At 39.5% G+C, this 16,627-nt stretch overlaps 2 long non-coding RNA genes across 2 annotated transcripts; both read right to left on the reverse strand.

Annotated features, from left to right (window-relative positions):
* Positions 1 to 1,010: 1,010 nt before the first annotated feature.
* On the reverse strand, positions 1,011 to 2,633 carry LOC132640484 (uncharacterized). The gene is made up of 3 exons (XR_009582259.1): positions 2,518 to 2,633; positions 2,148 to 2,194; positions 1,011 to 1,106 (listed from the first exon to the last, which is right to left on the reverse strand). It is a non-coding gene; the product is annotated as an uncharacterized LOC132640484 (long non-coding RNA).
* An 11,681-nt stretch (positions 2,634 to 14,314) lies between these two features.
* LOC132640535 (uncharacterized) lies at positions 14,315 to 16,027 on the reverse strand. Its single transcript, XR_009582282.1, has 3 exons — positions 15,918 to 16,027; positions 15,548 to 15,594; positions 14,315 to 14,506 (listed from the first exon to the last, which is right to left on the reverse strand). It is a non-coding gene; the product is annotated as an uncharacterized LOC132640535 (long non-coding RNA).
* Between the last annotated feature and the right edge of the window lie 600 nt (positions 16,028 to 16,627).

A 16,627-nucleotide genomic window follows, 5' to 3' on the forward strand; every position in this document is an offset into this window, starting at 1 on the left:
ATGAAGTTGTTGTAGTTGTGTTGAAGCCGTGTAGGGGACTGCTTTAGGAGAAGTTATGGACTGTTTTGTGTCATGTTTTAATTGTTGTTGTTATGGACATTGTGGTGTATTGTATGTATTATGGAAAGATGAATTGGGGTGCAAAAGAAATGAATTATGTTGAAGTAGGGAAACAGTCCCAAACTGTGGACCGTTTTAATGATAGGAGTGGATTAGTGCGTTTTGAATGTTGATTGTTGTTATGAACGTATAGTGAAAGTGAAGCTTAATGATTCAAGTTGAAATTGAAATGGTTTGTGGGCTGTTGTAAGAATAAATATGATGCTAAAACAGTTCCAATAATCGTATAAGTAATGTTGTAAACGTGTTGTTGTCGTTGTAGTTGAAGTTGGAAAACTGCAAATTGAAAATGGTAATGTTGTGCGTGCTGTTTGGCCGTGAATAGGGGACTGTTTTGAATGATGTACGGACTGTCCAAAGTTCCCTTAAGTCATGTTTAACCAAGTTCGGATTGATACTTGAAAGTATGATTAGCAATATTAGTTTGTAGTACTAGTTGGTTTGAATACGAACGAAACGTCGTCTAAATGTTAGAAAGGGATTGTTAACGTTAAAATACATATTGAATTCCCTCGTAGACTAATCGTAGCTCTTGATAAGTACCGTTGGGCAGCAAGTACAAGTTATAATACGACTAAACGCTAAAGGTATGTAAAGCCTATTCCTTCTTTTTCTTGTCATGTCCTAGACGTAATTAAGAAATGATATTGTCACACCCCGATCTTACAAGGGTGTGATGGGCACCCGACCCTTACTTAGGGCCGAGCGAACCCTCTGACAATTATTACATACATAAATTTTTTTTTTCATCGTACTCAAATCAAATATAATCTGTGATCATATGGACTTTATAACATAACATAAAATGACACATAGGCTGCTGACAGAACCGACACTCTATACCCACGACTCTGTCTGCAAAGTCTCTAACCTCGAACATATCGTCATACTACATATACTCTGACTTGGCAGCACTCCAGGACAAGTGGAGCCTACCAACTCCGCTGGAACATCTTCTATGTTAACTTCGCATCCTTTGGGTGTACCTGCGCGGCATGAACGCAGCCCCCGAAGAAGAGGGGTCAGTACGAGAAATGTACTGAGTATGTAAGGCAAGAATAGTAACATAGTAAGAAATATGCGTGTGAATAATAACTGCATGGAAACATAAAACATGTCATAGAATAAAAGAGTAACCTGTACATATGAGTGCCGCTGAGGGCGGATACCATGCATACTTAGCTGGTCATGTCATGTCATATCTTATCATATCATCTCATATCGTATCATATCATGTCATGTCATATCATGTCGTGTCATATCATATCATGTCATGTCATAGCACCGAACAATGTCGGCTCGCCCACATAGCGCCGAAATACGTCGGCTCGCCCATATATCCCGCGTCCGGGCATCCCGCGTCCGGGATGATAAGCCAGCTGACCAGGTGGCAATGAAACATGTTTTCCTTCCCATCCCATGTGCATATACATATCTTATATACATATGTCATATAAGCATGCAGGAGAGCCCAAAAAAAATCATGTATCCATCGAAGTGACGTAAGGTCGATGACCTCCGATTACGTTATGGAATAACCATAATCGCTTCGTCTCACCTTGAAGGAACTGGTATCATAAGGCGAGACTATCAATGAAGAGTGTCACTATGAGAAAATATAAAATAGGGTCATGAGGCATCGTTTCATATACTTGGAGCCTTTAAAAGAGTGAATATCCATAATAGAGTTGAGAAATCAAGAAATAACTTAACATTTTCATATTGTCATATTCATGGTAGGAACATATCGTCAACATATCTGTCATAGACATTTTCTCATATTTGACGTCAGCGTTGTCATTGTAATACATATCCATCATTTTTGTCATAAAAGCTTATAATACCATAAACCTTTGTTTTGGAAAAATACGAACATTTTGAAAAACGTTGACGGGTTATCGGGAAAGTAATCATACCTTAGAATCATAGACATCTAACTTTTAAAAACAAGTAAGATATGGAGACAATTTTAAATTCACAATATCGGGATCATGCCTTTGAAAGAAAAGGAACGAGCCTTAACATACCTGTTCCACGTCCTATTAGCTATGCTTATGTGTCCGAGCTTGTAAGTCTACATTTAAGATAATTCACACTAATGTTAGCTTTTTCATCGTACACTTGTGCCACAATTCAAATTATACTATTTTATATTCTGCCGAAAATCGGGCAGCATCTCCCCTGTTTATATGCCTAGCCCAAATTTTTAATTCAACAGCCAACAACAACAACAACAATACCAACATCAATTATAATGTTTCCAACTCAAAATATCTCCTAAAACAGCCCACACGCTGTTTTTCAGCTTTCATAACTAATTAACTCAATATACAATTATTTAATCGCGTATTCTTCGTAAATAAACCGGTATTAGCACAAATAGAAAGAGATTCATACCTTTCTCCCTTTAATATTGCTTAATCTCCACTTTTCCACGCTAAATTTAGGCCACCACACACTGTTATATGATTCTGCACCAATAATTATACGCTACCCGGACTGGAATTGGGAAATTATACCTGGTTTTGGACAAAATATTGGTTGGGGAGTTTGGGAGAACTCTCCAGATTTTTGGAGAGTTTTGGGGTGTGTTTTTCGTGTGTTGATCTGAAAATGAGGGGGGTTTACCCTTTTTATGATGTTTAGAAGCTGCCAGAAGCAGCCGGAAAAATGCTCTGCGCGTTCGCGCTGCCTTCTTGCGCGATCGCGTAGAGTTAAATAATTTCCTTCTACCCGTTCGCGCCCCCTTTGGGCGCCTTCGCGCAGGGTTAAAATTTCTGACTGGATGTTCGTTCAGTAAAACGGTCATAACGCTTGATCCCGATATCGTATGAGGGCCCACGACCTATGGTTAGAAAGCTCTTTCAATTATCTACAACTTTCATTTCTGGGGGTTTTCCCAAATTCCAAACTTATAATGCCGTGTTTGCCCTTTCAAGTCAGATCATCCGAAAACGTTTCCTTGAATCGTCCTTTTGGAGGGCTTATGCCCATTTTTGGCTTATGGGTCCTTCTTAGGACTTGCTCAACTTTCCATATACTACTCGTATGCATCTTCATATGTCCTTTATAAAACTTTGATATGTGGGCCCCACTTAGCTTGCAGCAACGAGGGCTTTTCGTCAATTAACATATGAACTAATTTACACCATATGGTCTCCAAATGTCATATATATATATGCCATTATTACCTTCTTATAACACAACCTTCATTCTGAAATTGATTTTCAGATTTTTGTTCAGCGCGATCGCGCCACGTTGGGGGCGCGTTCGCGCTGTATTGGCCCTTTGGCCCATTCTAAGCCGTCTACAGTTTTTGGTAATGCAAAAATTTTCCGGGGTGTAACATCCTTCCCCCCTTAGAAACATTCGTCCTCGAATGTTCATACTAGTCTTGTAGTCTGTCCATAATCTTATTCTCGGGTACATCCCGTTATACCATAACAAGTATGTTTGTTACTCCAATATCTTGTTAATATTCGCCCCCTTTCATTGGAATATCGCTCGATTATTTTATTTCTCATAAATTATTTTTAGTCCGATTTTAAAAGATACCCTTCAATCACTCTATCATTATTATTATTATTATTATTTTGCTGACTAACTCCTGGATCTTATTAAACTCGTTTCTACAAAAATTCTCACTTCGAACTGCATCTATTTGTCACATCTGAGTGCGTTTAGAATCTTTGCGCTCTATTCACTTGCTTTCTCCTTATGAGTCTTACCTTACGGTGCCTTCAAGACAAATTCACTCTTCGATCTGCAATCCTCACTTTCAATTTAAGCTCAATGCGTTCCTTTCATCGATTCCCTTAATGTCCATACTGAAATGTATAACGATAACGGTCGTATCACTTCCGTATAAATTTCACTTTTGATTTAGGGCCTATACTTGTCACACCTTGGAATTCGTCGTTTCAATCTCTTCACTTACGCTTTCCTTACTTGCTTCCCCCCTTTTAGGGTCTTACTTATATCATTCGCAAATTCATTGCCTGACCTTCAATCTTGCACCCCTTGTACATTATAATCTTTTATTCTTGTGTTGTACGCAGCATTGATTTCAACGGCAATCATAATCATATCTTTACTTGTCATTGATGATATTCTTACTTGATTAATGTCTTCTTTACCGTAGCGTCGGTTACTGAGACTCGCATGTCCATTGATACAATCACATATGAAATATATATATAATTACTATCAACTAGTCCACAAAATACTTCCAAACGCTATTCAAGCCTATCCTAGTTCCCGAGCTGTAATGCACTTTCTGTCTCTTCGCCAATCTAGTCTGCTTCGTCTTGCGCGACTTCTTATGGTCTCCAACCATCCCATATACTCTATTTTCCCTTAGGTTACCCTAGCTTCTCATCTGCCTTTCATGTCTCAATTTATAGAATTCTTGCATACTTCCCAGAGGGTCACCCATCATGAAATTGCTCCCACCTGAGCACGCTTAACCTCGAAACTTCACTGGAATTCGGTGCCTTAATACTGATATTTTCGCGTCCGCTTCCTCACATGACCTTTATTACATGTTCTGAGGCAAACTGAAGTCTTACAGGCTCCGGGACATTTTCGTAACACGTCCTTTCTTTTGCAATTACTATTTTACCCTTTTTGATTCCCAATGTTCACCTTTCACTACGTGCATAATTATCTTTCATCCTGGATCCCCAGATTCCTGATGGTAACAATTATACTTTCGTCGTCGTTACTTATGCATATCCGATTATCAGCCAGTTCGGATTACTAATCGTCTTTCTCACAATTTTTCTTCATGCCATGTCCAAATCTGTGGCTCCTCTAAACAGCTGTTATATCCCGTATCTCATGCATTCGGATAATCCGAGAAAGTCGTGACAAGTTAAGGGCAAGATCATTTTCAAGAATTATTTTAATGTACGAGTGGTTAGGAATATTATTTATGAACATTGGTGGTATGAAAATATTGGGAGAGGCCAAGGGTAAAAAGAGAAATTTGCAAAATGGCCAATGGAAATAATGTGGAAGACTAAGGGCAAGATGGTAATTTCACAAAATTCTAGAAAAAGAGGAGAAAAGAAAAAAATAAGCAAAGATGACAAATAAGTCATCTTTTGCCACCATTCAAGAAAATTCTAGAGGAGGGCATGTGCCATGCACATGACCCTTTAATATATGGCACATGGATGAGAAGAATTCATCACATTGCCATTTGGAAAATTCAAGAACTTGAGAGAAAGAACAAAAAAAAAGATGAAGGAGAAAGAAGGGGAGTTTCGGCCAAGAGGAGGGGATTTCATCCCCATGAAATCTTGTCCCAAAAATTTATTTCTTCATGCATTTCTACTAACTCAAGGATGCTCTTCAACATGGTATAGTTGTTGAGGCAAGAATCTCTCTCTTTGTTGCAAGTTGACAACTTTGGTTAAGTGAGGAAGTTGAAGGAAAAGGTAAGAATTCATCTCCTTTTATATGTTATGGAGTCTTTGTTTATGTTGTGGAATGTAGAAAGGAGTAGAATTCATAAGAATATGGAAGTTTGCATGATGATTGTGTGTGGCCGTGTGCATGGGTGATTGTAGTAACAATGATTCAATGATTTTATGAAGTGTTTTAGTTGTTGTTGTTGTTGTGAATTCTATGTTGACAATGAAAGTGTGATGATTTTAGTTGAAGTTGTAGATGTTGGGTTGGCCATGTGGTGTATATGTTGTGTAGGAAAGATGACCAAATTTATATGTAGTAATTTAATTGTTGTTGATATGTATCGTATGATAGAAATGGGAATTTGATGATTTAAAGTGGTGTTGGAAATATTATGGGTTGATTTGGAAGCCAATGTAATATTAATGTCGTTTCTATATTCACGAGTATAATGTTGTTAGAATGTGTGTTGTTGGAGTAGTTCATGAATTCGGAAGCAAGAAATGCATTAAAAATCGTTTCTAGGGAAGTTGAGGAGTTTTTGGGCAAGTTATGGAATTTGGTGGAATCTTGCCTATTTTGTAGAGTGACACGAAAAGCTTTCGAATTGTGTTAGAATGATCTTAAATTGGTACATGAATATGAAAATGTTGATATTGACTTAGAAGTGCAAAGTTGGATTGGAAGTTGTTGCACTATTTAGGAAAGGAAACAATGTATGTTAGAATGCATTTTTGATTGACTATTGATGCTGTTGGTTTGTTGTTGGTATTGTTGTGTTGCTGTTGTTGATATTCTGGGCCAAGTTAAATTCTCGGGGCGTTGTATTTACAGGGGAGGTGCTGCCGAAATTCCGGTAGACAAGTACCAATTCAAGATTGAATACCAAAAGCCTTATAGTTAACATTTGGTAAAAATGACCATTTGTAGATTCTGGGCGAAACGGGAATTGAATCTGGACGAGCGTGAGGCGCAACTAAGGTATGTAAGGCTTACCCTCTCTTTCTCTTGGCATGTCCTAGATGTGGTAGGCTATGATTCGAGCCTCGGGGATGACTCTACTCTTAGAAATTCGAGCTTATGTTTGACCCTTTTTCATTCAGTGTAATTGAATTAGGCATATTATGTTTAGTTGAAAAAGTAAGTTTGAATATATGTGACTTCCACCAACGGAACTGGATTGCCCTGAAACTTTCGTAGATGACCTTATCAGACCAAATGTTTATAGTTTTACGTATGTCACCTCGACCTGACCCAAGGTAGGCCCACAACCCCCGAGACCTATTTGTATTGTTTTATTTGCCCTATTTCCGTACGATAATTAAGGGAAACTTTAGCTAATGTTCCGAGTTTGTTATAAGTACCTAGTAACTCAGTTACAAGTGTTCTGACTCGACTATTCTGATATAAATACTCCGATACGAACGATCTGATTCGAACATTTTGATATAAGTATTCTGATGTAAATATTCTGATATAAGTGTTCTCATTTAAGCATTCCAATATAAATAATCCGATATAAATATTCTGATATAAGCATTCTGAGTTAGGTATACTGGTACGAGTGTCTGGTATAAGTGTTCTGATATGGGTATTCCGATATAAGTATTCCGAAATAAGTATTCGGCTATAAATGTCTGGATATGAGCCTTCTGATCCAAGTATTCTGATATGAGTATTCTCTGTAAGCCTTAATGTTCTCTAAGTACGATCTCGGATCGCTTAAAAGTCCGAAGAGGTTTCTGTATTTCAAATGCTCATAACTTCCTGATATTAACTTGGAAGAACCCGAAACTCGTTTCTGAGCCTTCGAATGTCGGCAAGTGTACCCATCCATCGAGTCTGGATTATGTGCATATGGTTTCTCATGACTCTGCTCGTGCATGACTCAATGTCTCTTTCACTGCGTCCCGGGCCAGGTTCTGTTATCGTGCCCTTCTTCTGCTTGTTCACTGCGTCCCGGGCCAGGTTCTGTTATCGTGCATTTCTTCTGCATTGTTCACCGCGCCCCTCGGTGGGAGAGCCGGGTTCTGTTATCTGTATATGATGATATGGGGATGGCGGCCAGGATGGCATATGATTCTGTTCACCGCGTCTCTTCCCAGAGGGCCGGGTTCTGTTACCGCGTCCCTTATCACAGGGTCGGGATCTGTCATCTGCTATCTGCATATGTATATATTGACACATGATTTTGACATATGATGATTTTGTTTACCGCGTCCCTTATCACAGGGCCAGGATCTGTTATCTGTGGAAATATTATATGATTTCGATATGCATAATTTGTGTCCGGAAAGTAAGCACTCTGGTATTCTGTACGTTCTGTATTTCGTCCGATATATGACATCATCTGAGTATTTTGTACGTTCTGTATTCCGTCCGAAACATGACATCATCTGAGCATTTTGTACGTTCTGTACCTCGTCTGGCGCGTGATATCAACTCTGTACGTTCGGTACTCCGTTCTGTATTCTGTATTTTCTGCACCTCTTCGGACATGCGATCTGTAAATGTAGAATAAGTATTTTGGTACTTTGGTCAACACCCTTACTTTCTGTATATTCACTGATATGTGAGACAGGTATGTATGCTTTGTGTCTGAAAAGTAATGAGCGTCTGGTACTCTGAATACCGTATTTGTTTGTTAGTTCTGTCTGCTTCTTTGTGATGAATGCCTTACATACTCAGTACATATTCCGTACTGACCCCCTGTCTTCGGGGGCTGCGTTTCATGCCGCGCAGGTACTCCCAGATGAGCCGAGATTATTATAGAAGATGTTCCAGCGGAGTTGGCAAGTTCCATTTGCTCCTGGAGCGCTGCCGAGTCAGAGTTCGTATGTAAAGGTTTTTGATTGATGTTAGAGACTTTGCAGACAACGTCGTGGGTATTGTTAGTCAGTCTGTAAGCGGCTCCGTCAGCCGATATGTCGGTCTGTGTTATGTACTGAATTTTGTATGATTATAGATTTGTTCTACTTGGAAACTACGAGAAAGAATATTTCTGAAAAAAAAAAAATTACTATGTATTTTATCTTATTTGATTTAAAAAGTTTGACGTGATTTTATGTGCAGCAAGAGTCTGAGGGTTCGCTCGTCCCTAAGTAAGGGTCGGGTGCCCATCACACCCCAGTGAGGTCGGGTGTGACAAAGTGGTATCAGAGCAGGTCTGTCCTAGGGGTTGTCTGCAAAGTCGTGTCCGGTAGAGTCCTGTTTATGGTGTGAAGCGCGCCACATTCATAAACTGGAGGCTACGGGGCATCTAGGGATTGTTGACCTTCTTTCTGTCATATATCGTGCGATAGAGCCAAGTCATAGGACATGAGATCCCTTATATGCAAGCCTTACATACTACGGAAGAAGATGGGAAATGATATGGAAGGGTGACAAGGGCAAGTCTGGAGATAATCGTTCTGTTCCCTGAAACAGAAAGTTCTGGGTGGCTAGAATGTGATATATAGTCGTATGCTCTGTAAGGTATTGTTGGTATTTGCTGCGTACAGATTTCGAATGATAAGAATTTGTAAAGGTGGTATGGAAGACCGAAAAGGGTAAAATAGTAATTTCACAAGAAAGGACGTGTTACGAATGTGTCTCAGAATCTGTAAAACCTTGACTTGCTCTAGATTATGTAGTAAAGGATATACCAGGAAGTGGACATGATTATATCGGCGTTAAGGCGCCAAATTCCACCAAAGTTTCGAGGTTAAGCGTGCTCAGGTGGGAGCAATTTCAGGATGGGTGACCCCCTGGGAAGTATGCAAGAAATTCCAAAGATTTAGCTGTAAGAGACAAATGAAAAGCTGGAATGGCCTGAGTGAAATTAGAACATATGGGATGGTTGGAGACCATAAGAAGGCGCGTAGAACAAGGCAGACTAGCTCGGTGGAGAGACAAAAAGTACGTCACGGCTCTGGAATTTGGATAGGCTTGAATGACGATTGGAAGTATTTTATGGGCTAGTTGATAATACTTATATGTATATATATATATATGGATACGTATGACACCTTATTTGTGATTGTATTAGTGGACACGTGTGTCCCAGTAACCGGTGCTACGATATGGAAGGCACCAACTGAATAAGGGTACCGAAGTCCAAGTGATAGCAAAGGTAAATGGTGCAAGTGTTATAAAATACGTTGATGTTATTCCTATCATAAGTTAAGAATGGAGAAGCCTTAACACCAGGCTATTTGAAAAAAGACAGGGCATGAAGATGTGGACAAATAAGGATACAGACCTAAAGTGAGAGAAAGACTCATGGTAAGAAGTTTTCGATATGTTATGCGTAGGGAAATCCAATTACGAAGAAAGTAAGGTGTAAAGCAGAGAATGGGTACGAAGAAAGGAATAACTATGATAGGGACCCTCCCGAAGTGTTATGACACCCCACAAGATCAGTTGAACATTCGAGGACGAATGTTCTAAAGGGGGGGAGGATGTTATATCCCGTATCTCATGCATTCGGATAATCCGAGAAAGTCGTGACAAGTTAAGGACAAGATCATTTTCAAGAATTATTTTAATGTACGAGTGGTTAGGAATATTATTTATGAACATTGGTGGTATGAAAATATTGGGAGAGGCCAAGGGTAAAAAGAGAAATTTGCAAAATGGCCAATGGAAATAATGTGGAAGACTAAGGGCAAGATGGTAATTTCACAAAATTCTAGAAAAAGAGGAGAAAAGAAAAAAATAAGCAAAGATGACAAATAAGTCATCTTTTGCCACCATTCAAGAAAATTCTAGAGGAGGGCATGTGCCATGCACATGACCCTTTAATATATGGCACATGGATGAGAAGAATTCATCACATTGCCATTTGGAAAATTCAAGAACTTGAGAGAAAGAACAAAAAAAAAGATGAAGGAGAAAGAAGGGGAGTTTCGGCCAAGAGGAGGGGATTTCATCCCCATGAAATCTTGTCCCAAAAATTTATTTCTTCATGCATTTCTACTAACTCAAGGATGCTCTTCAACATGGTATAGTTGTTGAGGCAAGAATCTCTCTCTTTGTTGCAAGTTGACAACTTTGGTTAAGTGAGGAAGTTGAAGGAAAAGGTAAGAATTCATCTCCTTTTATATGTTATGGAGTCTTTGTTTATGTTGTGGAATGTAGAAAGGAGTAGAATTCATAAGAATATGGAAGTTTGCATGATGATTGTGTATGGCCGTGTGCATGGGTGATTGTAGTAACAATGATTCAATGATTTTATGAAGTGTTTTAGTTGTTGTTGTTGTTGTGAATTCTATGTTGACAATGAAAGTGTGATGATTTTAGTTGAAGTTGTAGATGTTGGGTTGGCCATGTGGTGTATATGTTGTGTAGGAAAGATGACCAAATTTATATGTAGTAATTTAATTGTTGTTGATATGTATCGTATGATAGAAATGGGAATTTGATGATTTAAAGTGGTGTTGGAAATATTATGGGTTGATTTGGAAGCCAATGTAATATTAATGTCGTTTCTATATTCACGAGTATAATGTTGTTAGAATGTGTGTTGTTGGAGTAGTTCATGAATTCGGAAGCAAGAAATGCATTAAAAATCGTTTCTAGGGAAGTTGAGGAGTTTTTGGGCAAGTTATGGAATTTGGTGGAATCTTGCCTATTTTGTAGAGTGACACGAAAAGCTTTCGAATTATGTTAGAATGATCTTAAATTGGTACATGAATATGAAAATGTTGATATTGACTTAGAAGTGCAAAGTTGGGTTGGAAGTTGTTGCACTATTTAGGAAAGGAAACAATGTATGTTAGAATGCATTTTTGATTGACTATTGATGCTGTTGGTTTGTTGTTGGTATTGTTGTGTTGTTGTTGTTGATATTCTGGGCCGAGTTAAATTCTCGGGGCGTTGTATTTACAGGGGAGGTGCTGCCGAAATTCCGGTAGACAAGTACCAATTCAAGATTGAATACCAAAAGCCTTATAGTTAACATTTGGTAAAAATGACCATTTGTAGATTCTGGGCGAAACGGGAATTGAATCTGGACGAGCGTGAGGCGCAACTAAGGTATGTAAAGCTTACCCTCTCTTTCTCTTGGCATGTCCTAGATGTGGTAGGCTATGATTCGAGCCTCGGGGATGACTCTACTCTTAGAAATTTGAGCTTATGTTTGACCCTTTTTCATTCAGTGTAATTGAATTAGGCATATTATGTTTAGTTGAAAAAGTTAGTTTGAATATATGTGACTTCCACCAACGGAACTGGATTGCCCTGAAACTTTCGTAGATGACCTTATAAGACCAAATGTTTATAGTTTTACGTATGTCACCTCGACCTGACCCAAGGTGGGCCCACAACCCCCGAGACCTATTTGTATTGTTTTATTTGCCCTATTTCCGTACGATAATTAAGGGAAACTTTGGCTAATGTTCCGAGTTTGTTATAAGTACCTAGTAACTCAGATACAAGTGTTCTGACTCGACTATTCTGATATAAATACTCCGATACGAACGATCTGATTCGAACATTTTGATATAAGTATTCTGATGTAAATATTCCGATATAAGTGTTCTCATTTAAGCATTCCAATATAAATAATCCGATATAAATATTCTGATATAAGCATTCTGAGTTAGGTATACTGGTACGAGTGTCTGGTATAAGTGTTCTGATATGGGTATTCCGATATAAGTATTCCGAAATAAGTATTCGGCTATGAATGTCTGGATATGAGCCTTCTGATCCAAGTATTCTGATATGAGTATTCTCTGTAAGCCTTAATGTTCTCTAAGTACGATCTCGGATCGCTTAAAAGTCCGAAGAGGTTTCTGTATTTCAAATGCTCATAACTTCCTGATATTAACTTGGAAGAACCCGAAACTCGTTTCTGAGCCTTCGAATGTCGGCAAGTGTACCCATCCATCGAGTCTGTATTTATGTGCATATGGTTTCTCATGACTCTGCTCGTGCATGACTCAATGTCTCTTTCACTGCGTCCCGGGCCAGGTTCTGTTATCGTGCCCTTCTTCTGCTTGTTCACTGCGTCCCGGGCCAGGTTCTGTTATCGTGCATTTCCTCTGCATTGTTCACCGCGCCCCTCGGTGGGAGAGCCGGGTTCTGTTATCTGTATATGATGATATGGGGATGGCGGCCAGGATGGCATATGATTCTGTTCACCGCGTCTCTTCCCAGAGGGCCGGGTTCTGTTACCGCGTCCCTTATCACAGGGCCGGGATCTGTCATCTGCTATCTGCATATGTATATATTGACACATGATTTTGACATATGATGATTTTGTTTACCGCGTCCCTTATCACAGGGCCAGGATCTGTTATCTGTGGAAATATTATATGATTTCGATATGCATAATTTGTGTCCGGAAAGTAAGCACTCTGGTATTCTGTACGTTCTGTATTTCGTCCGATATATGACATCATCTGAGTATTTTGTACGTTCTGTATTCCGTCCGAAACATGACATCATCTGAGCATTTTGTACGTTCTGTACCCCGTCTGGCGCGTGATATCACCTCTGTACGTTCGGTACTCCGTTCTGTATTCTGTATTTTCTGCACCTCTTCGGACATGCGATCTGTAAATGTAGAATAAGTATTTTGGTACTTTGGTCAACACCCTTACTTTCTGTATATTCACTGATATGTGAGACAGGTATGTATGCTGTGTCTGAAAAGTAATGAGCGTCTGGTACTCTGAATACCGTATTTGTTTGTTAGTTCTGTCTGCTTCTTTGTGATGCATGCCTTACATACTCAGTACATATTCCGTACTGACCCCCTGTCTTCGGGGGCTGCGTTTCATGCCGCGCAGGTACTCCCAGATGAGCCGAGATTATTATAGAAGATGTTCCAGCGGAGTTGGCAAGCTCCATTTGCTCCTGGAGCGCTGCCGAGTCAGAGTTCGTATGTAAAGGTTTTTGATTGATGTTAGAGACTTTGCAGACAACGTCGTGGGTATTGTTAGTCAGTCTGTAAGCAGCTCCGTCAGCCGATATTTCGGTCTGTGTTATGTACTGAATTTTGTATGATTATAGATTTGTTCTACTTGGAAACTACGAGAAAGAATATTTCTGAAAAAAAAAAATTACTATGTATTTTATCTTATTTGATTTATAAAGTTTGACGTGATTTTATGTGCAGCAAGAGTCTAAGGGTTCGCTCGTCCCTAAGTAAGGGTCGGGTGCCCATCACACCCCAGTGAGGTCGGGTGTGACAACAACACATCTCACTTATTGTCTGTTTACGATGTTTCCTTTCCACGCTTTTTCCTGTTAAGCATACCCAGCAATTCTGACAGAATCTCCTTTACCATTCTTATTATTTACAATATGTATGCAGCAAATATCGACAAGACCACAGAACATACGGCTATATAATACGTTCTAGCTGTCCAGAGCTTCCAGTTCCAGAACAAATGTCAATACTTACCCCTGTGGCTCTCCATATCGCCATTCACTTTCTTCCGTCGTATATAAGGCTTATGTAAGGAATTTTCATTTTTCTATGACTTGGCTCTATCGCACGATCTTAAGACAAAAAGAAGGTCAACAATCCCTAGATGCCCCGCAGCCTTCTGCTTATAAATGTGGCCGGCTTCACACCCATAAACAGGACTCTACTGGACACGACTTTGCAGACAACCCGTTAGACCGACCTGCTCTGATACCATTTTGTCACACCCCGATCTTACAAGGGCGTGATGGGCACCCGACCCTTACTTAGGGCCGAGCGAACCCTCTGACTCCTATTACATACATAATATTTTTTTCATCGTACTCAAATCAAATATAATCTGTGATCATATGGACTTTATAACATAACATAAAATGACACATAGGCTGCTGACAGAACCGACACTCTATACCCACGACTCTGTCTGCAAAGTCTCTAACCTCGAACATAGCGTCATACTACATATACTCTGACTTGGCAGCACTCCAGGACAAGTGGAGCCTACCAACTCCGCTGGAACATCTTCTATGTTAACTTCGCATCCTTTGGGTGTACCTGCGCGACATGAACGCAGCCCCAGAAGAAGAGGGGTCAGTACGAGAAATGTACTGAGTATGTAAGGCAAGAATAGTAACATAGTAAGAAATATGCGTGTGAATAATAACTGCATGGAAACATAAAACATGTCATAGAATAAAAGAGTAACCTGTACATATGAGTGCCGCTGAGGGCGGATACCATGCATACTTAGCTGGTCATGTCATGTCATATCTTATCATATCATCTCATATCGTATCATATCATGTCATGTCATATCATGTCGTGTCATATCATATCATGTCATGTCATAGCACCGAACAATGTCGGCTCGCCCACATAGCGCCGAAATACGTCGGCTCGCCCATATATCCCGCGTCCGGGCATCCCGCGCCCGGGATGATAAGCCAGCTGACCAGGTGGCAATGAAACATGTTTCCCTTCCCATCCCATGTGCATATACATATCTTATATACATATGTTATATAAGCATGCAGGAGAGCCCAAAAAAAATCATGTATCCATCGAAGTGACGTAAGGTCGATGACCTCCGATTACGTTATAGAATAACCATGATCGCTTCGTCTCACCTTGAAGGAACTGGTATCATAAGGCGAGACTATCAATGAAGAGTGTCACTATGAGAAAATATAAAATAGGGTCATGAGGCATCGTTTCATATACTTGGAGCCTTTAAAAGAGTGAATATCCATAATAGAGTTGAGAAATCAAGAAATAACTTAACATTTTCATATTGTCATATTCATGGTAGGAACATATCGTCAACATATCTGTCATAGAAATTTTCTCATATTTGACGTCAGCGTTGTCATTGTAATACATATCCATAATTTTTGTCATAAAAGCTTATAATACCATAAACCTTTGTTTTGGAAAAATACGAACATTTTGAAAAACGTTGACGGGTTATCGGGAAAGTAATCATACCTTAGAATCATAGACATCTAACTTTTAAAAACAAGTAAGATATGGAGACAATTTTAAATTCACAATATCGGGATCATGCCTTTGAAAGAAAAGGGACGAGCCTTAACATACCTGTTCCACGTCCTATTAGCTATGCTTATGTGTCCGAGCTTGTAAGTCTACATTTAAGATAATTCACACTAATGTTAGCTTTTTCATCGTACACTTGTGCCATAATTCAAATTATACTATTTTATATTCTGCCGAAAATCGGGCAGCATCTCCCCTGTTTATATGCCTAGCCCAAATTTTTAATTCAACAGCCAACAACAACAACAACAATACCAACATCAATTATAATGTTTCCAACTCAAAATATCTCCTAAAACAGCCCACACGCTGTTTTTCAGCTTTCATAACTAATTAACTCAATATACAATTATTTAATCGCGTATTCTTCGTAAATAAACCGGTATTAGCACAAATAGAAAGAGATTCATACCTTTCTCCCTTTAATATTGCTTAATCTCCACTTTTCCACGCTAAATTTAGGCCACCACACACTGTTATATGATTCTGCACCAATAATTATACGCTACCCGGACTGGAATTGGGAAATTATACCTAGTTTTGGACAAAATTTTGGTTGGGGAGTTTGGGAGAACTCTCCAGATTTTTGGAGAGTTTTGGGGTGTGTTTTTCGTGTGTTGATCTGAAAATGAGGGGGGTTTACCCTTTTTATGATGTTTAGAAGCTGCCAGAAGCAGCCGGAAAAATGCTCTGCGCGTTCGCGCTGCCTTCTTGCGCGATCGCGTAGAGTTAAATAATTTCCTTCTACGCGTTCGCGCCCCCTTTGGGCGCATTCGCGCAGGGTTAAAATTTCTGACTGGATGTTCGTTCAGTAAAACGGTCATAACTCTTGATCCCGATATCGTATGAGGGCCCACGACCTATGGTTAGAAAGCTCTTTCAATTATCTACAACTTTTATTTCTGGGGGTTTTCCCAAATTCCAAACTTATAATGCCGTGTTTGCCCTTTCAAGTCAGATCATCCGAAAACGTTTCCTTGAATCGTCCTTTTGGAGGGCTTATGCCCATTTTTGGCTTATGGGTCCTTCTTAGGACTTGCTCAACTTTCCATATACTACTCGTATGCATCTTCATATGTCCTTTATAAAACTTTGATATGTGGGCCCCACTTAGCTTGCAGC

The sequence above is a fragment of the Lycium barbarum genome, chromosome 1 (genome assembly GCF_019175385.1).
Source record: "Lycium barbarum isolate Lr01 chromosome 1, ASM1917538v2, whole genome shotgun sequence".
NCBI lineage: Eukaryota > Viridiplantae > Streptophyta > Magnoliopsida > Solanales > Solanaceae > Lycium > Lycium barbarum.